The 21,803-nt window shown below is 36.8% G+C and overlaps 1 pseudogene; it reads left to right on the forward strand.

Annotated features, from left to right (window-relative positions):
• The first annotated feature begins 18,997 nt into the window (after positions 1–18,997).
• Positions 18,998–19,765, forward strand: LOC123811302 (annotated as a pseudogene).
• Positions 19,766–21,803: the final 2,038 nt, after the last annotated feature.

The following is a 21,803-nucleotide window of genomic DNA, read 5'->3' on the forward strand; positions in this document are numbered from 1 at the left end:
TTCTAAAAAGCTAAATTCATAGATAATCATTTATTTACTATTCTAGAAGTGCTCCTTCATTAATTGATAGTTGCATCTAAATTTTTAAATGCCAAATTTTTACTTATTTTTCAGATTGAAAAGGTAAGAAGGAAGAAACTAACTTTATGAATAAATAATCACAAATCTATAACTTGTTATATGTCTACTTCATTTGGTCAGTCAAAGCCATGTGTAGTTGGACAGTGAGAGGGGTTTTGAGTCTTGATTGAGTAAGTTTCAGTGGAAAAAGTTGTCCTGATTAATTAATGACTCCTCCATAGGTACAGGTGAGAGTATGGCAATAGGTATGATGACTTAACAAAAGACTGGGCATTTCAAACTGTCATGTGAAATATGAAGCACCTAGAGAATGCAATGAAACAGATTCTATTTTCTAAGGTCTTGGGTGGGACACAAGATTATGCATTTTTAACAACCTGTCAAGTGATATATATGCTTCTAGTTCACAGGCTGCACTTTTGAGGATGAAGGCCATAAATGTTTATTAATCAGTGAGACCATTTTTCACTGAGATTTTTGGCTAGTATAAAGGAAGATTCATGCAAGCGTGTGTGCACACATACAACAAATATTTATTGACTCTTTACTACGTACCAGGCAATGTTCTAAGTGTAGAAATACAGCCATAAATAAAATAAGATCCTGCTGTCATTTGTCTTCCATTTGTGTATGTGGGCACATGCATGCACACAGAATGACAGAAACTAAATACAAAAATAAATAAGTACCTGGACAAAGGGCATCTTGCTCTGGAAATATTTAGTCCAATTCCCATTTTCAGTTTCGCAGCTTACATAGCCAGTCATTCTTAAGCAAATACACTGAAGCTATTCTTTAGCAAATATAGCAGGTTGAATTGAGTGGAAACCATACTAGACATCCCTGTATCTTTCTGCCCCACTCAGGTCTGGTTATCAGGCCTGCCATGTCGTAATGTGGTAAAATGGATTCCAGTGCCAGAATATCACACTCAATGGCCTTACAAGTCAGCTGCACTAAAGCAATCACTAGTCCAGGGAACAGTCTACATCTGCTGCCCACTATAGAGACAAGCTGCCACATGCAGGTGGTCCCTAATCCCAGCCCATTATCCCATTTTACATTACAATCAAACACAGTAAACCCCTAACCCACACAGCACTTATTCAAGATAGGAGAAACTCTGGAGATGATGGTGGGCAGCAGGAGGAGAGAACTCAACTGTGGAAAACATGTAGACCAAAGTCATCTAAAGAGGCTAATCAGTCATGAAGTGATAGACTTTGGACAGAATTAGTATTTAGGCTGAAATAAGACTAATTAAACTACAAGTATATGCTCATTGGAAAGTCTGATTGTTACCCAAGAGGTTGGAAGCTCAAAAGAATGATAGAGGGCCCTGGCTGGCTTAGCTCAGTGGATTGAGCGCGGGCTGGGAACCAAAGTGTCCCAGGTTCGATTCCCAGCCAGGGTACATGCCTGGGTTGCAGGCCATAACCCCCAGCAACCGCACATTGATGTTTCTCTCTCTCTCTCTCTCTATCTCCCTCCCTTCCCTCTCTAAAAATAAATAAATACAATTTAAAAAAAAAAAAGAATGATAGAGAAGTAACAAAAGTATTACAGCTTTTTTTTACACATTTGATTGTTATGTGAGGAAATTAATGATCACATTATGTGCGCTCTAGAACTAGTTATTCAAACTCTTCTTTTCTGGCCTCCTTTTTGGTTAGCGTCTACTACAGAGGACCTTTGTGCTATTGTCACTTAACTGGTCATTGATGTTGTAGACTAGTGACAAAAACCAGAAGCAAATCAAACAACATAACCCAGCTAAGATCTTAAGATATTTCTGAAAGTCAATGCATAAAAAGAAGAAATACAGTACAGAGGAGTGATGGCCACAGTCATTGAGAGTAGTTTCTTTAAGAGGTGACAGCTCTAGTCTGAATTCATCACTCCTCCCTGAGTTTTTAATCCTTACATTTCACATATGGGGTAACATAGCACAATACATGCAATGATTTTACCCCTTTGGCAGACTTACAGGAAAAATATGTTGTCAAAGAGCACAATACTCCACTCAATTATGAAATGTTTTTATTAGGAATAAAAGTAGCCTTTGAGCCTGAAGGACCTGGACTACCTCACTATTAAAGCTGTATCAAGGACAATGATGGGTACATATTGTTATAAGACCTCATGACTTCCAAGGTTTACCCTACTATTGTCTGCCCCAGAGCAAAGTAAGAATGTTTCCTCAAAATGAGTTCCAGTCTCCAAACTAGAAACCAGAAACTCTTAAAATACTATACTGGTCAATTTTATAGCTAAAAATATAGTTAAAAGTTTGGTCTTTACTGGGTACTTATTCAATCCAAGGCTCAATCCCCTTCCCTCCCTCCCTCCCTTCCTTCCTAACTTCTTTCTTTTCCCCTTCACTTCCCTCTTATATATCTCTCCCTTCCTTCCCTGCTTCCTTCTCCTCACCCCACTCCTCCTTCCTTCTTTCTTCCTTCCCTCCCTTCCTTCCTTATTTTTCTTTCTTTCTTTCTCCTTTGTGCTCTCTCTACCTCCGGCTTTCCTCCTCTATCTTTTTCTTCTTTCTTTCAATGTATGTACAGCTTAGTTTGAAAACATAACTTCTTTTAAAATTTTGGGGTATAAATAAAATAAATAATTTAATGAGTGTATAATATTTTAAAGGTTATATATACTGGACAATAAGGAAAAAAATAAAAATGTCTCTTTTTCTCTCCTGTGTTCTGTTCCTCTATACCTCTGATAGAAACTGTATTGTACGCATTTTTAATTATTTTTATTCATTATTTTAGAGAGACTGGAAGGGTGGGAGAAAGAGTGGGATAGAAACATTGATGTGAGAGAAAAACATTGATCAGTTGCCTCTTGCATGCACCCCAACCAGGGACCGAACCCACAACCGAGACATGTGCCCTGATGGGAATCAAACAAGCAAGTTTTTGCCTTGTGAGATGATGCCCAACCAACTGAGCCACACTGGCCAGTGTTACACACTATTTACTTTGCTGGGAGGAATAGCTTGTTAGAGTCTCCTTGGTATAGACTGTTTAGAAAATGCGGTAAAGGCTAAAAAAAGCACTATCCTTCATAAAGTAAAATTCTTGAAAGGTTAAAAAGATATAAGAATATTCACATTATATTACTGAAGTGAAAAAGAAATATTTGAAGTAAAAAAAGGAATTGGCCCTTAGGGTTTAAAGAAAGTGTTAAACTCACAAAGCTCGAATGAATATTTCTAATAAAGTTTAAATGATATCATGATCAATTATGAAAACAATCATGAAATGTCCTACATTTTCTGTTCTATTATACTCTGTAGATGCTTTCCCATATGTTTTGATACAATTTTGTCCTCATAAATAACCTTGTGAGGTTTGGTTGGGAAGCTACTAATTTTCTCTCTTATTCTCAGAGGCAGCCCAAATCCTCACTGAGTAGATTAAATATGCATAACTTCATTTTCATTCCCTGACTGATTCCAAAGTCAATATCTTAATATTGCTAAGAGAAGTTGTCTTCCTTAAACCAAGGTTTCTGTGATACAGAGAGAATATTTATAAGGTAATAAGTAAAGTGTTTTTATGACAGAGAGCCTACTTATTATACAGAAAACATATTTCACATTTATTACATAATTTTAATTATTGTGGAAGAAAATGTTTCAACCAGATTCAGAGGAATTTTGTCTACAAAATAGTTGTATATACTTTTGTAAAAATATGTTTTCTTTGAAAATACAGTTTTACATATTCTAAAATTTAACTGTTGCTCATGAGTTAAGATTCAGAGTCTCTCACAGATTCAGGAAGGGTTTGCCTCACATTTTAGGAACCTGCAAAAGAGTACATCAGAGCTGGTGTGAGAGATTAAATTTTGTGTTATGCAGCAATGCCTAGAATGGAAGTCAGACCATCTGGGGAATGTAGAAAACTTCACAAGTGAATTCAAGTTCAGAATAAGGGATATGTAGTTAGTTTTAATGGAGTCCAGGCCAAAGTATATTAAAATATACCACGGGGAAATGAAGAAAATGACCATTGTATAAGGAGCGGTGGTTATGGTGCATGTCTCTAAGAAGACAGCTGTCAAATAGAGACAAAATAAAGCAAGCCATGTAGAGATCTCCACATGCTCCATGAGGCTTATTAAGACTGTCATAAATAATTCTATCCATTGGAAATAGTCATTGTTTGAGTAGAATGTTTTTACAGAGTTTCTTGTTCCTTGCAAATATACATAAATACATATTATATAAATAATGTGCATATCCACACCTAAACCTGTATCTATCTACTCTGTCATCTACATACCTGGAATACCATATACAATAAAAATAAAATGTGAGCCACAAGTAATAGACATATATGCAAGTTCCTAGTGACTACATTCAAAACTAAAAAAAACAGATTAATATTAATAATCTAGTTATTCAATGCAATATATACAAAATATCATGATTTTAATATATGTGATCAATATGCAATATGTGGTTGCATGCATTAATTATTTGTAATCAGTATCAAAAGTTGAGGTAATTTTACCTTGTGCTCTTGAGGATGAAAGATGGGGAAAAATGGTGCAATACATAGCATTCTTTATTTCTATGTTCATAACAACCTTGATAAAAAGGCCTTGGGAATAAAGACATGCTCATTCCATCAGTCATGCATATATATTACAAAGAAAATAAATGTGAAAATGTAGTTTCCCACATCTTCATTCTCCTGACCAACTAACATGTAAAACACAAGTCAAAAAATAAAGATCAGTTTTAATAGACACACAGCATTTTTTTTGCAATACCCACATTTAATGGATTGGATTAAATAGGTTATTTGACAAAAGTTCCTGCTCCATTTTTGCATTATAAGCAGTACTTACTAACTATTTTCATACACATATCTTTGCCTGTATGAGCATCAAAATGTTTGGAAATTCAAACCACGTGGAAAAAGAAATTTATAGAGAAGTTAATAGTAAAGCTCAGGCTAAGATATCCTGACATGTTCTTATATATGCATCCAGATACCCTTCTCCTTCAGATATTTGAGGAAAATACATCCCCAAGAGACAATTGTAGACAATGGGATATGTAACCAGGTAACTTTGAATTTTAAGCCTAGTAAAGTTCTCTAGTGAGAAAGGCTTGAGTGTGTGAAAACATAGTTTTACTTATACTAAAGGAAGAAATAAAAGTAAGATAGTCTCTTCTTAAAGGCTAGAGAGCCCTTCTTAGAGCCACAGACACAACACCATCTCTCTATAGCTGTGGAAAATAAGCATGTTTGTATATGCATGCATTGGTATAGCAAGAATGTAAAATTTCTCCTCATGCCCCATCCTCCACAAACCCCATATTCTGCCAAAACCTCTCTCTTGCCCTCTTGTGAAAGAAATTATTTGGCTTAGTAGAAGTAAAAGGTGGTACTATGTGGATTATAACATGCAAGAAATCTATTTAAAATATTTCATTTTCCTGAATACAAAATTTCATGAATTATATAACAGGTGATTGAATCAGGTTGTTAACAAAGCAATAATTTGGTCATTTTATCACTCTGCAAAATCAGATAACTGATTTTCACAAATTACTTTGCTTCCATAATAGAAAATGTCTTGTGACTATAGCAAGTTTGTCACTCATGTGGACAGAAACGAGTTAAAGTTCAAGCCATATACCTCTTTTGTCAGTGCTTGACCCAGATTTATTTTACCTTGTGCAAGAATGAGAAAACACAAGCATTAAAAGGTGGTGTTTTAAAGTATGGTAGAAATCGAGTTGTAGAGATGATCAGTATCAAAGGACAGAACAAATAGTTTAAAATTTCCATTTCAATTTCTAGAGGAAAAGTCTGGGATAACTGATAGACTGTCTGGGTGCAAAGTGAGATCAACTCTATAAAAGTCTTTCACAGGCCAGCAGGGGGAGAGGGAATGGAAAGGAAGACAAACAACCAAGACAAAAGGACCAAGGATGTCGTACAAAAGGGGAATGATGAGGCATGGGACACTGTCTATACAGAAAAATATTCATAGCCATTATTCATTGTTGGTACAGTTATGGTGATTTTTTAAAGTTAGTTTATATTAAATTTAATTAAATTAGGCAAAAATGCACAAACTATCCAAAAGTTACAGAGTGCAACCTAGCACATATTCTAAATCATAACCATGTTTATAAAAAGATAAATGCAATAAGAGGTAGTAAAGAACAATCCTTCTTATAAATTAATATGCAAACATATGAAGTATTAGTAAAGAAAATGAACCAGCATTTTAGAATATCAATTATGTAAGACCAGGCAGAATCACACACATGGAGTAGAAGTTTGGCTTAATAGAAAAAATCTAGTCCACATTACTATAGACCCGAAATAGAAGCATCACAAGAAAACCAACAAAAAAGAACAAAAATAAATAGCATTTGCTTCATTAAATATTTAAAGTATTATTGTAACAGGGTGCAACCAAGAGGGAGACACCAAATACAGATTTGGGGTCCAGAACTCAGGTTGTCCAGGAAATATTATATATATATTATACATATATACATATATATATATATACATGTATGTCATCACCCCCACAAGTCTAAGTTGTTGACACAGCTGATGGTGCTGAGAGCCTGAATCATGGACTTCTACTTCTTTTCCTGGGATATGGTACCCCGGACTGGGCAGAGTGAGGAGAAAGGACTGTGTGCATCTGTGGGTATTCTAAAGGAGTTTAATATTTTAATAAAGACATTAAGTCATTACTCTAAGTCTGTATAACTTTTAAATAAATAATTCCTTTCCTTTTCACCAGTCTTTGGCATTGAGAGACATCTTTCCTCTGGCAGGGAGCAAAGTGGACCTAGTATGGGGGGGAACCCCTGGAGAATAAGGAGGTATCCTTTCGGTAATAGTATATCATACACCCCCAGGTCTGTTCTGTAACATTATGACTTATGACTTTCATATATATGAAAGTCATAAACTTTATATTATATATATCATTATATATATATATTTATGATATATTTATATCATTATGATATATATATTTATATATATCATTAAACTTTATATTATATATATAAAGTTTATATTATATTATATATAAATATATATATATATTATTATATAAAATATAATATATTATATAATATATATTATATATTATATATTATATATATATTATATTATATATAATATATATTTATATATATTTATATATATTATATTATATATATTATATAATATATATAATATATATTATATAATATATATTTTATATATTATAATAAGATAGTCTCTTCTTAAAGGCTAGAGAGCCCTTCTTAGAGCCAGAGACACAACACCATCTCTCTATAGCTGTGGAAAATAAGCATGTTTGTATATGCATGCATTGGTATAGCAAGAATGTAAAATCTCTTCCTCTAAATGAAGAAATAGAGCTACTATTTCTTCGTTTAAATTCTCTACATAGTGTGTTATTCTGTAATATACTGCTTTATTCCTTTCAGAAATAGAGTTGGACTTGTAGAACATTCAGTGCCTTTGTTATACTATCTTTAAGCTGAGATGGACTCTCCTTTGTTAAGACTTTAGTTGGGTAATTTGTCTTTATATCTTTGCCTTTGCCTCTGGAGCTGTCCCCTGGGCATTTCTGAAGCAGGGCTGCCCATTAGTCCTAAGGCTTTGCATCCAGGAAACTGCAGTCTCTCCGGTCCTTGGAGCTCAAAGTGCTGGTTGACTTTAGAGGGTAAAATATGCCTAGTCAACCTAAGGATGAGTTTATTACTCTAACAATGTTTCTACTAGAGAATGTGTGTACAGAGGCAAATAAAGTTTTACGGTCCTCTAACCAATACTTTTTTTTTTCTTTTAATCATGTTCATGATATTTTTTTAACCAAATCTCATTGACAAAACCATAACTGCAACACTGTTGATATAGTTTTGGATGTTTATAGGCCAACTTTCATGCTTTTTGAATTTTTTACTTTCTTTAAAAATATAGGGTTTTTTAGTGTGGATGCCTTCCAAGTAACATATAATTGCTTACTTTAATTATAAAGCATACAAATTGATATTCAGGGGGGCTAAGATGGTGTCAGAGTAGGAAGGAGCAGATTCGGCTTCCCTCTGCTCAGGGGAGAAAATCCTGACTGACCTATGGAGTAGAGAAGCAAGCAACCAACATACTTCAGCATTTGTGAAAATAGGGGACCAAGGATTGTGATGGACCCTAAGAAGAGTGCGGCAACAAGGTAGGGTCCTGAGGACCAGCGTGTGGTCTGGGGGCTGCAGCCCCAGGCCCAGGGCCCACTGCTGGGTTTGCCACAGAGTCCTTTGGAGAGAGCTGGGACAACTGCTCCCTCCCCAGCCAAACAAGATCTGAGCGGCACTGGGAGGAATCCAGGTGCTAGCAAACACACAGGGGCTGTGAGCACCTTTGGAGGCTGTGGACATAGGAGAGGCTGGGTCACGCAGCAGGCCCCGACCCCCACAGTCACGGGTAGGCTGGAGAGTTTGGCAGCGGTGGGAGAAGCCAGGCCACTGTGGGGAGCGGCAGGCTTGAACAGGAGGAATTTCTCAAGAGGAAGGAATAAATAGTCAGACGCTGTTTGGGGAATTCTCCTAAACTGATCAGTCACTCCAGCCTCACTGCCACCCAGCCATGGGCGCTCGGGTGCACCTGCAGGGAGAGCATCCCCGAACCCTAGTCCACAGCAGTAACCCTAGGGAAAGACCTGATTCCCACACCCAGGGTGCAAGGCTCAGGAGCCAGTGCAAGCTCCCTGGCTGAGGAAGAAAAGCCATACCAATCACTCCTCAGGCTGCCTCAGCCAGCAAGAGCAGAAAAATGGGTTTGGCCAATTTGAAACCAAGAGACTTTTTGATTTGATTCTATTTTTTTAACAATTTTTAAATTTTTAATTTTTATTGTTTTTATTCTCTATTGATTTCTTTTTCCTCTCTTTCCTGATTTCTTGTTTTATTCTGTCCTCCTTCCTTTCCTCCAATTTTATCTCTTCTTCCTTCCTTCGTCTGCCTTTTCTATTTTTACTTTTTAAAATTTTTTCTAAATACCTACAAGTGAGACAAAATCCTGGATCTGTGAAAAGACCAAAGTTGAACCCAAAGAAGGGGCATCACAACAGCTGGGACAGTGAGACACATTTCACTCTGCTACTACAGAGAACCTGCAAGTTATTGCATATTTGTATTATTATTATTTTTTTTTCCAGTACTCCTACATCTTTTTTAATAGTATTTTTGTATCCCTCTTCTTTTTGTATAGTCTGCTTTGCTAGGCTGGATATACTGTATTACCTGACAGCTTGATATCTCCTGATATCCCCTGATATCTCTTTCCATACTTTATTGCTAATCTACTGTCCTTTAACTCACCTGTGTCCCATTAGCACACTACTCAAGGTTCTGTACTCCCTATTCTTGTTACCTAGATCTCACAGATTCTGTCATATGATTGTTGTCATAATATTATCATAAATATCTTCTGTTCCATGCAATTGTAATTACTTCACAACACTCCCCCCAGATCTTAGCCCATTTCAAAGTTTCCTGAACTCTATTACTGTGGTGGTTTACTCTATTTTCTCACACACTACACCTATTTACTATCCTTTACTCTCACCTTACCCCAGAATCTGACCTCCCACAACCTCCCTGCTTTATAGATCCAACTCACAATCCTTCCTTCCACAACAAGAGTCTTATCTTCTTTCCATCCTTTCTAAAAATCAGCTAGCTGTGTGGAAGATCACGGTTAACACTATTCATAGTCAAAGGATCTCCTATCTCTTCCCTACTTGCTACTACTGTAAATAGCATAGAATTCTCTGTTGCTATCTTAAACCATTTTGCCTTCCCCCTCCAACTGATGACAAAAAAGAATAGGTGGAGGTGGTGAACACCAGGATACCCACTGGAAGAGGAAACCCAACAACAAAGGAACCACTAACAGATAACAACAGAAGAAGGTGAAGGAGGGAGTAGTAACCACACAAACCTCAATCCAGGGCCTATCTGGAAATAAAACTAAACGGTAGAGACAGTACCCAATACAAACAACTGAACAAGAGCAAGAGAGAATTCTTTAAACCTTATACACATGGAAGAACCAGATTCAACACAATCTGCCCTCACCAGCACAACAAAATACAGGAGGTGGTGGACAGAGTGACCCTCATTTAACCAGCTGGTGGGAAGGGACCACCAAAGAAAAAAACAACAACAATCAAAACCCAAAGGCAAACACAAAGCCAACTTCAATGACAGCCCAACACCAGTGATCTTGGGAGATCAAGGAAACTGCACCCCTGAAACTCACTACTATTCTACTAAAGAAGTTCACACCACAAACCCAGGGAGCCAAAACTGATCAATTTAAGAATCTGAGGCTAACAAGAAGAGTCTCACAAACAATGGGAAGACAAAGAAACAATCCCCAAATGAAAGGAAAGGAAGAAGCCTCAGAAAGAATGATGAATGAAATAGAGACAATTCCACTATAACATATAGAGTTCAAAGCAATGATCGTCAGGAAGCTCAATGAGCTCACAATGAGCTACCAGAAACTACAGGGAAGCTACAATGAACTCACTGAAAACTACATCAGCATAAAAAAGGAAATAGAAACTCTCAACAAGGGCCAAGAGGAAATGAAGAGTACAATTTCTGAACTAAAGAACACGGTAGAAGGAATGAAAAGCAGGATCGATGAAGCAGAAAATCGGATCAGCAAGCTAGAGGACAAAGTAGAAGAAAACCCACAGAAAGAGCAAGAAAAGGAAAAGAGGCTCAGAAAGAATGAAGAGGGATTAAGAGAAATGCAAGACAATATGAAACGTAATAATATCCATATAATAGGGATACCAGAAGGAGAAGAAGAAGAACAAGGCATAGAAAACCTAGTTGAAAAAGTAATGAAGGAAAACTTTCCTAATTTGATGAGAAAAAAAGCCACACAAATCCAGGAAACACAGAGAGTCCCAATCAAGAGGAACCCAAAGAGACCCACCTCAAGACACATCATAATTAAAATGGCAAAATTTCAAGACAAAGAGATCATCTTAGAGGCAGCAAGGGAGAAACAGAAAGTAACATACAAGGGAGCCCTCATAAGGTTAGCAGCTGACTTCTCAATGGAAACACTCCAAGCCAGAAGGGAATGGCAAGAAATATTCCAAGCAATGAGAACCACAGGTATGCATCCAAGGCTACTTTACCCAGCAAGGCTCTCAATCAAGATAGAAGGCCAAATAAGAAGCTTCCCAGACAAAAGAAGTCTAAAAGAATACACCTCCACTAAACCAGCTCTGCAAGAGATGCTAAAGGGACTGCTTTAAGGAAAAAAGAGAAAAGAGAGAGTGAGAGAGGAACACGCGTACATAAAAGGCAATGAATAAGTACCTATCAATAATAACCTTAAATGTAAATGGATTAAATGCTCCAATCAAAAGACATAGAATAGCTGTTAGGATAAGAAAACATGACCCACACATATGCTGCCTACAAGAGACCCACCTCAGGATAAAAGACCTGCACAGGCTGAAAGTGAAGGGCTGGAAACAAATCTTCCAAGCAAATGGACAGGAAAAAAAAGCCGGGGTAGCAATACTCATATCTGACAAAATAGACTTCCAAAAAAGGACCATAAATAGAGACCCAGAAGGTCATTTCATAATACTAAAGGGAAGAATCCACCAAGAAGACATAAATATTGTAAATATATATGCACCCAACATAGGAGCACCCAAATACATAAAGAAAATATTAAAGGACTTCAAGAAAGATATGGACAGAAACACAATTTTTGTGAGGGATTTTAACACCCCACTATCAAAAATGGACAGATCTTCCAAACAAAATATCAACAAAGATATTGTGGCATTGAACAATACCCTAGATGAAATGGGCTTTACTGATATATACACAACCCTCCACCCCAAAGAAGCTAAATAAACATTCCTTTCAAATGTACATGGAACATTTTTAAAGATAGACCACATGACAGGACACCAAACAAGCCTCAACAATTTCAAAAAAATTGAAATCATACCAAGCATTTTCTTGGATCACAAGGGACTGAAGCTAGGAAACAATCCCAAGGAAAAAAACCCAAAACACTCAAAATCATGGAGATTAAATAGCATGCTATTAAACAATGAATGGGTCAAGAATGATATTAGGGAAGAAATCAAAAGGTTTCTGGAAACAAATGAAAACAAACTCACAACAACCCAAAACTTATGGGACACGGCCAAGGCAGTCCTGAGAGGGAAGTTATTAGCAATACAGGCCCACCTAAAAAAGTTAGAAATATTCCAAACAAACAACCTAACCCTACGTCTACAAGAACTCGAGGAACAACAACAAAGACAGCCCAGAGCACGAAGAAGGAAAGAAATAACCAAGATCAGAGCAGAATTAAATGACATAGAGACTAAAAGCACAATTCTAAGGATCAATGAATCCAAGAGCTGGTTCTTTGAAAAGATAAACAAAATCGACAAGCCTTTAAGCAGACTCATCAAGAAAAAAGGAGAGAAGACCCAAATAAACACAATCAGAACTGAAAGGGGAGAGATTACAACAGATACCACAGAAATACAAAGGATTGTAAGAAATTACTACAAAGAACTGTATGCCAAAAAAATTTGAAAACCTAGATGAAATGGACAAATTTCTAGAAAAATATAATCTTCCAAAACTCAATGAAAAAGAAGCAGAAAGCCTGAACAAACCAAGAAAAGCAGAAGAAATTGAAGCAGTAATCAAAAAACTCCCAACACACAAAAGCCCTGGACCAGATGGTTTCACAGGAGAATTTTACAAAGCATTTAAGGAAGAACTAACCCCTATTATTTACAGACTATTCCAAAAAATCCAAAAAGATGGAAGACTCCCAAACTCTTTTTATGAGGCCAACATCATCCTAATTCCAAAACCAGATAAAGACACAACAAAGAAAGAAAACTTCAGGCCAATATCGCTGATGAACATTGACGCTAAAACCCTCAACAAAATACTGGCAAACCGCATCCAACAGTACATTAAAAAGATCATACACCATGCCCAAGTGGGATTCATTCCAGGGATGCAAGGATGGTACAATATTCGCAAGTCAGTAAATGTAATACATCACATAAACAAAAGCAAAGACAAAAACCACATGATCATATCAATAGATGCAGAAAAAGCACTTGATAAGGTACAGCACCCATTTATGATAAAAACACTCAGCAAAGTGGAAATAGAGGGAGCATTCCTCAACATAATAAAGGCCATATATGAGAGACCTACAGCCAACATCATACTCAATGGGCAAAAATTAAAATCTTTTCCACTAAGATCAGGAACAAGACAAGGCTGTCCACTTTCACCACTTATATTCAATATAGTACTGGAAGTTTTAGCCACAGCGATCAGACAAGAAAAAGAAATAAAAGGCATCCAAATCAGAAAGGAGGAAACAAAACTGTCACTGTTTACAGATGACATGATAGTATACATAGAAAATCCTATAGACTCTACCAAAAAACTGCTTGACCTAATAAATGAATTTGGCAAAAAAGGGGGATACAAAGTCAATATCCAGAAATCAAAGGCATTTCTGTACACCAACAATGAAACAGCAGAAGTGGAAATCAAGAAAAATATCCCATTTGAATTAGCAAAAAGAAAAATAAAATATCTAGGAATAAACCTAACCAAAGAGGTAAAAGACCTATATTCAGAAAACTGCATAACACTGAGGAAAGAAATCAAGGAAGACACAAACAAATGGAAACATATACCATGTTCATGGATTGGAAGAATTAATATCATCAAAATGTCCATACTACCCAAAGCAATTTACAAATTCAATGCAATACCTATTAAAGTACCAATGGCTTACTTCACAGACATAGAACAAACACTTCAAAAATTTATATGGAACCATAAATGACCCTGAATAGCTGCTGCAATTTTGAGAAAGAAGAGTAAAGTAGGAGGGATCACAATACCTGACACTAAACTATACTACAAGGCCACTGTAATCAAAACAGACTGTTACTGGCATAAAAACAGGCACATGGACCAATGGAACAGAACAGAGAGCCCAGAAATAAACCCAAGTCTCTACGGTCAATTAATATTTGACAAAGGAAGCAGCAACATAAAATAGAATAAAAATAGCCTCTTCACAAATGGTGTTGGGAGAACTGGACAGCTACGTGCAAAAAAATGAAACTGGAGCACCAACTTACACCTTATACAAAAATAAATTCAAGGCGTATAAAAGACTTAAATATAAACCGTGACACCATTAAAGTCCTAGAAGAGAACGTAGGTAGGAAAATCTCAGATATTTCACGCAGAAACATTTTTACTGACATGTCTCCTAAGGCAAGGGACATAAAGGGAAGAATAAACAAATGGTACCTCATCAAAATAAAAAGCTTTTGCACAGCTAAAGAAAACAGTATCAAAATAAAAAGAGAACCAATTGTATGGGAAAACATATTTGCCAATGATACCTCAGACAAGGGTTTAATCTCCAAAATATATAAAGAACTTACACGACTACACTCTAAGAAGACAAGGAACCCAATTAAAAAATGGGCAAAGGACTTGAACAGGCACTTCTCCAAGGAGAATATACAGAAAATCCAAAGACACATGAAATGATGTTCAATATCGCTAGCTATCAGAGAGATGCAAATTAAAACCACAATGAGATACCACTTCACACCAGACAGAATGGCCATCATAAACAAAGCAACAAACAACAAGTGTTGGAGAGGTTGTGGAGAAAAGGGGACCCTAGTGCACTGTTGGTGGGACTGCAGACTGGTACAACCACTATGGAAAGCAGTATGGAACTTCCTCAGAAAACTAAAAATGCATCTGCCTTTAGACCCTGCAATTCCACTGCTGGGACTATACCCTAAGAACACTAAAACACCAATACAAAAGAACCTTTGCACCCCGATGTTCATAGCAGCACAATTTACAATAGCTAAGTGCTGGAAGCAACCAAGATGCCCATCAGTAAATGAGTGGATCAAAAAACTATGGTACATTTACACAATGGAATTCTACGCAGCAGAAAGAAAGAAGGAGCTCCTACCCTTTGCAACAGCATGGATGGAGCTGGAAAGCATTATGCTAACCGAAACAAGCCAGGCAGTGAAAGACAAATACCATATGATCTCACCTTTAACAGGAACCTAAACAACAAAACAAAGAAACAAGCAAAATATAGCCAAAGACACTGATATAGAGGACAGACTGACAGTGACCAGAGGGGAGAGAATGGGAATTTCAGGGGAGAATGGGAAGGGTTTACAGGATCAAATTTAAAGGACACATGGTCAAAAGCTAGGGGGAGGGTGGTAATGGGAGGGAAGTGGGGAGGGTTGGGTGGGTGGGCTGGAATGGGAGTAAAAGGGAGAAAACTGTACTTGAACAATGATTAAAATAAAATTTGAAAAAATAAAGCATATGAATTAACTAACTACAAAATACATGGCTGTAAAATATATGACTTAGACAAAGGAAGTGAATTATTAATGCTAGAGGAACACTGTGGTACTATGATGAAAAGGTGGAAATATTTTTTTAAGTTTTCTCCCTATTTTACTTTACTCATCCTCCTTCTTTGAAAAAAACCTATCCACACTCACACACACTGTTTTTCTGACTATAAAAATTTAATCCTCTGCTACTGAAATAATTGGGGAGAAACTTGCAAACACAATGATTAAACCTAATTCAAGCTTATGATCATGAATCGTGAATCCACCTTAATGCCTCCAAGCAGCTACATTGTACGTCCCTAGACCACTCACAATTTTATGTTCTTTTTTTCTTCAGCTGACTATTGTGTCTCACTCTTTTTCTCTATCATTCAAGCCCAAAATCTTCTCTTCCAGCTTCATTCTCTGATGATACTCCTTGCTTTCTCTCTCAGTTAAAACATCGTTAAAACCAGGATAAGAGAAATCAGATTCCTCCCTTGACACCCACCCATCCATCCTGTGGCCACAGCTCTCATCTCTCATATGGACTCCTGCAAAGGTCTTCCTACCTTCTAGCTCCTCCGCTGTGTCCTCTAGAGTTGGAAAATGGATTACAGGTGAGACATGGTTTATTTCAGGTGTGCCAGCTGGTATGTTAGGGGACTAACCTAGTTATTATCTCAGAATAGATTCAATAAAGGGGATAACTCACTTGGATGTTCAGCTCTGCGAGTAAAAAAAATGCTGATAACTATTGGGGTTGTAGCTCCCAGCAGGTTTAAAAAGGCCTGGGTAGTCGGTATAGACTACAGAAGAGAAGAGCAGAATAGGTGTCCTTTGGATGAGATCAAAGAAGCAGGCATGCACATAGATTTCACTCCAAGACCCTTGGGTGTCTCATTTGGCTTTGTATCTCCTCAGTGAGGTTTTGGCAGTTTTTAATCAATGGCTCAGGAATTTTAAAAGTTCAAGATGTGTCCAGGTTCCTAATTTTTTGACACTTCAGCATGTGCCAAACCTATATGTCTTCCTAAGTTATCCACAATCCATAAATCAAAAACCTAAATTTATATGTGCTGGCAGCAGAGAAAATGTACTCCCTGTTTTTATATTCACAAATTTCCAAGGCAGCTGGAAACACTGGCCTTTTCCTGAGATGAGGAAATGGGTATGTTGGGGAAGAAAATATACTTTATTGTAAGTGGCTTTAACTACGGATATTTATTCTTAAGGTGGTATCTCATTTGAATTTTGTTTCTATGTATCTTTCTACAAAAGTGAAAGCATTTTAAGCCTAACCGATGCCAATTGCTTTGTTCTAAACTGTACCGATGACTAGACAGACTGCCATGAATTTCAAATATGATTAACATTGCCTTCATAAAATTGTATCAGTGTAATTCACCACATGGTGGATTTAAACTCATGTGATCCAAATTGCTTTTTTCTATGACATTATCAAGATGAGGCTGGCTTTGAAAATAATAACTTAATTCTTTTTAGTCACAGTTTATGACAGAAAAGAAAGGAAACAGAGGCATTGATCATATTTGAATTGGCTGGCACAATTCCTTTGATCGCCATTTCTCAAGGTGATGAAAATGCCCTTTCATTTTTGCTGATCTGTCAATATTCTTTTTGAATGCTGTAAATAGCTCAAAGGAATTTGACATATAAGAAGATGATAAAAAATTATCTTTCATTAGCTGTAATGTTCTTACAATTGTGAAGAACCGGGCATTTAAAAAGTGTGTTTAAATGCCTAAGTCTGGAATTTGCATTATAGCCACCTCTGAGACAGAAATACTTTCTGAATAAGAAGATGACAGAAATTCCAGTCTTCTTTAATTTTTATTTTTTTAATTTTTATGTATTTTTCCATTACCATTTAGTTCCCTTATACCCTGCCCACCACAATCACCACACTGTTGTCCATCCCCATGCTGTCCATGCCCATGAGTCTTTTTTCCTTTTTGCTCAGTTCCTCCACCCCTCCCCTCCCCCCTTTGCTGTCATCATGTTCTCTACCTATGGGCCTGTCTCTATTTTGGTGGTTAGTTTAGTTTGCTCATTAGATTCCACATATGAGTGACATCATATGGTATTTGGTGCAGCCACTGTGTAAAGCAGTAAGAAGATACTTCAAAAAATTAAGTAGATCTTTCTTTTGACCTAGTGATCTCACTTCTGGGAATATATTCGAAGGAACCCAAAACACTAATTTGAAAGAACATAAGCACCTCTATAGTCCTTTTATCTTCTGTTTTTGGTATTTCTCTCCCCCCTCTCTCTCTCTCTCTCTCTCTCTCTCTCTCTCTCTCTCTCTCTCTCTCTCTCTCTCTCTCTCTTTCTTCCCCTACCTCTCTTCCTGCCTTCTTCCTTCCCTTCTCCCTTCTCTTCTTCTGTCTCTTCATGCATCACAACGTAAGACTTACATTTTTTGATATCTTAAAAATGTACATACATACATTTTACCTGAGGAGACTTTAAAATGCACCTGCAGTGCTCTGATGGCCCAGGGAACCTCTGTTGACTCTTCATTTCATCATGTCTCTTCTTCAACCTTTACTAGACCTGATCCTCAACCTTGAGATTTGTCGTTTTATATTTAAGGCTTGGTTGCATGCCCTGTCAGATTTGGGTTTTTCTTTCAATCCTAAATTTTGTTTCATGGTCTAATTTTGGCTCCACAATCTGAAGCCTGCCCTGCCCCCACAGCAGTCTTATATGTCTTTCCCTATGTCTTTAAAGAATTGATTGAGTGGTGGGGGGGGGGGACATAAAATTCCATTCTCCGTATATTGGTATAGAAAACAAGGTGGAGATCTGATCACAGAAGACCTTGGTTACCAAGATGTGTGTAACCAAAGAAGTTTTTGTGACTAGGGCAGTAAAAGGTTGAAAGTGATAATTCCTAAAGTTTAATTTGACACAGAGAGGTTATGAGAGGGATAAAGGAAGGTAACATTGAGAGGACGAGCCCTGGTAAGAGGCAGCACAATTTGGGAGTGTGCTCCAGAGCCCAGTGGTATCAGGAAGATGGAATTTCCCTTCTCTATTTTTAGGAAACATGCTAAATACCTCAAACCCAGCATGTAAAAATATCTGCTCACGAGTCCTTCAGCAGCCTTTGAAGAGGAAGGAACTGCAGTTGTGTATGTGTATGTGTGTGAGTGCGTGCCAGTGTGAGGACACAGATGTGTTAGCAGTGGAGTTAGAGTCCCAGCTCCCTGGACTCCATTTGCTAATCTCTTCTTTCTCCCCCTCGTCTATCTGGTGGTGGCGGTGGGTGTTTATATTTGTGTTTCTTTTCATTTATTTCTGAATCTTTTACAATTTGAGGGTTGAGGGCAGTGGGAAAGACAGATCAGGGTAACCAAGGAGAACAGTAGCAGAAGAACAGGAGGAGGACGCAGAGATGAGCAAAAAAATTAACCTGGAGTTAAGGAACAGAGCCTGGAAGGAGGTGACACAATTAGCCTTTGATAATTGCCATTGTGTGTCAATGGGGAAATTGAGGACCTCAATGATACTTTTAAAAAACAAGAGTTTCTGAGTGTGGCTAATGTAGAACTAAGTTCACTGGCCCAGCTTTCCAACTTAAATAAACTTCAAAAGTTGGAACTTAGTAACAATACAATTTCTAGAGGTTTGTAAATCCTAGCAGAGAAATGTACTAATCTTACCCACTTCAATCTGAGTACAAACAAAATCAAAGATGTCAGTGCACTAGAAGTTCTGTACAATCTTTAAAAAAATTGAGAAGTCTTGACTTGTGTAACTATGAGATCACCAACCTAGAGAGTGTTTTTGAATTCCTGCAGCAGATCACATACTTAGATGGATGTGATCAGGAAGATAATGAAACACCAGACTGGTGAGTGGAAGATGATAAGGGTGGAGATGAAGACAATGAAGAGGAATATGAAGCTGGACCATCTGAAGGGTATAAGGAAGAGGAGGAGGAAGAAGGGGATGATGATGAGGATGAAGATGAATCAGGCTCAGAATTGGGAGAGGGAGAAGAGGAGGTGGGCCTCTCACACTTAATGAGAGAGGAAATTCAGGACGAAGACTATGCTGGAGAAAGAAAAGAAGAAGGATAAAAAGAAGGAGGAGGAGGAGGAGAAATCTTCAAGGGCCAAAGTGGAAACTAGATACTGAAGATGATGGAAAAGATGGCTAGATCATCCTAAGACCAGATTCCCTAAATTTCTGGCCATGCAATAGAGTGATCACATCTTACTTTGTTTCTTCACAGATAATAGCAATCCCTACAGAAGATAGTGTATAACTTTTAATGAGAAAAGTGTGGCTTTACTAGTTTTGCCTTATCATTCCAAATAGGAATTACTAGTCTGTTAATGATCATATTGTATGTAAAGAAAAATCTTCATTGATTCCATTGTGAAAGTCCCTAGCAGTTTACATGGAATTTTAATTTTTCTAATAAAAACTCATTGTATTAGTCATTTTTAGCTCATAATTAAAACATGATGGCTTTTACATAGACATAGTATGGTGCATTTCTTTCATAAGGTTTTAAAGTGGTTTATGAATTAACTGACATCACAGTCAGCTGGATTATTAAATAGAAATAGTCTCTTGAATAAATTGGTTATCTTTTAGAGGTAACCTAGAGATCTTTCGTTTCAAAGAAATGAGTTTTTTTATTTTGGCTAAGCGTTTTAGGGCGCTTATTTGTCACATGAGTAACTTGAAAGAAAGAGCAGAATACTTAAGGTTCTAGTCAACAATATAGTTCATGGCTTTGGGGAAAATTTCTGAAAACTTTTAAGCTAGAGAACTCATACAATTTTATTTTTCATGCCCTGGCTGGTGTGGCTCAATGGATTTAAGCACTGACCTGCAAATCAAAGACTTGCAGGTTCAATTCCCAGGCAGAGCACATGCCTGGGTTGTGGGCAAGGTCAGGTCTCCAGTAGGGGATGTGGAAGAAGCAACTCCACATTGGTATTTCTCTCCCTCTTTCTCTCTCCCTTTCCCTCTGTCTAAAATAAGTAAATAAAATCTGAAAAAATAAAGATTTTTATTTTTGAAGGAAAAATTGCTTATGGTAAGTTCAGAGACATGCAAATAAGCCTTTTGTTCTTCAAGCTAAATGAAGATGATGACATGCTAATGGTTGTTTTATTTTGTTTTGCTTTTAAGTGTGCATTTTTAAATTTTTCCTTTTGACAATTCCTTTGTGATCACCTTCTTTTCTTGTTTCATTCTCCTCCCTCTTCTCAAAAAAAAATGTTGGGAAACATGAATTCTCAGGACGACCTTTGATCTTACACCTCAACTATCTTTTCAGACCTATCTCAGTCTTAAACAAATAAAGTGAAATTGAGTATTTTCTCAGATACAAATATTATTATCTATGCAATTTTTGCAACATACTGCTTACTGGACTTACAGACTGTGTAGCAGGATAAAGAAAGAAAAGACACAGAGGGGCTTTTGGCAGTACCAACAGTGTTCCTCAAAAGTCAGAATAATTGCCTATTGATAATTAATGGCATATTTAAGCCAAAATTTTTAATTAGCTTCCCAGATGAGTTAGCTACCACTCTGCAAGTATTTCTATTTTTTTCTGAATAGAATTTTAATCATTCTTTCCATACTTTAACACATTACCAGATATAATACTTGATTGGAATAATTAGGCAGTGGGAACATATTTGCAACTAAATCTATATTAAAAGTAAGATATGTTTTCAAGTGGATGTCCATTAAAAGTAGAAAAATATTTGGGAAAAGTGTGACTGTGTGTTTTCTTATATGGCTACTAATCATAACATGAGCAGACAAGTACATCTCCATTTCTGTTGTGAGGTCCCATGTTCAAGGAAATCGCTTTTTTAATCTTGGCTCTCTAAATTTCCCCCTTTGTTTTGAGGATTTGTAAGATTTTTTAAATTTATTGTCAGCAAATTAAGTGAAGTTATACTTCCAGACTGGAACACATTTAAATTACTCAATATAGTACTGCTTTTTTTTTTTTTTTTTTTAGTTTAAATGTGTTTGACTTGGGGTTATAAGGTAAAAATTAGGAAGTTTTAGTTTGTGGATAAACTAAAAAAGTTGCACAACTGACTGAAATAAAACTCTTTTGGTAAGTTTAGTGGGGGGATTTGAATATCCAAGTAGCTAATATTTTACTCCTTTTAACAATTGAAATGCCTGTTTTAGTCACTACAACTTCTCATTACATAAGA

Source organism: Phyllostomus hastatus, unplaced genomic scaffold, assembly GCF_019186645.2.
Source record: "Phyllostomus hastatus isolate PE091 unplaced genomic scaffold, TTU_PhHast_1.1 phas_scaffold_78, whole genome shotgun sequence".
Classification (NCBI taxonomy): Eukaryota; Metazoa; Chordata; class Mammalia; order Chiroptera; family Phyllostomidae; genus Phyllostomus; species Phyllostomus hastatus.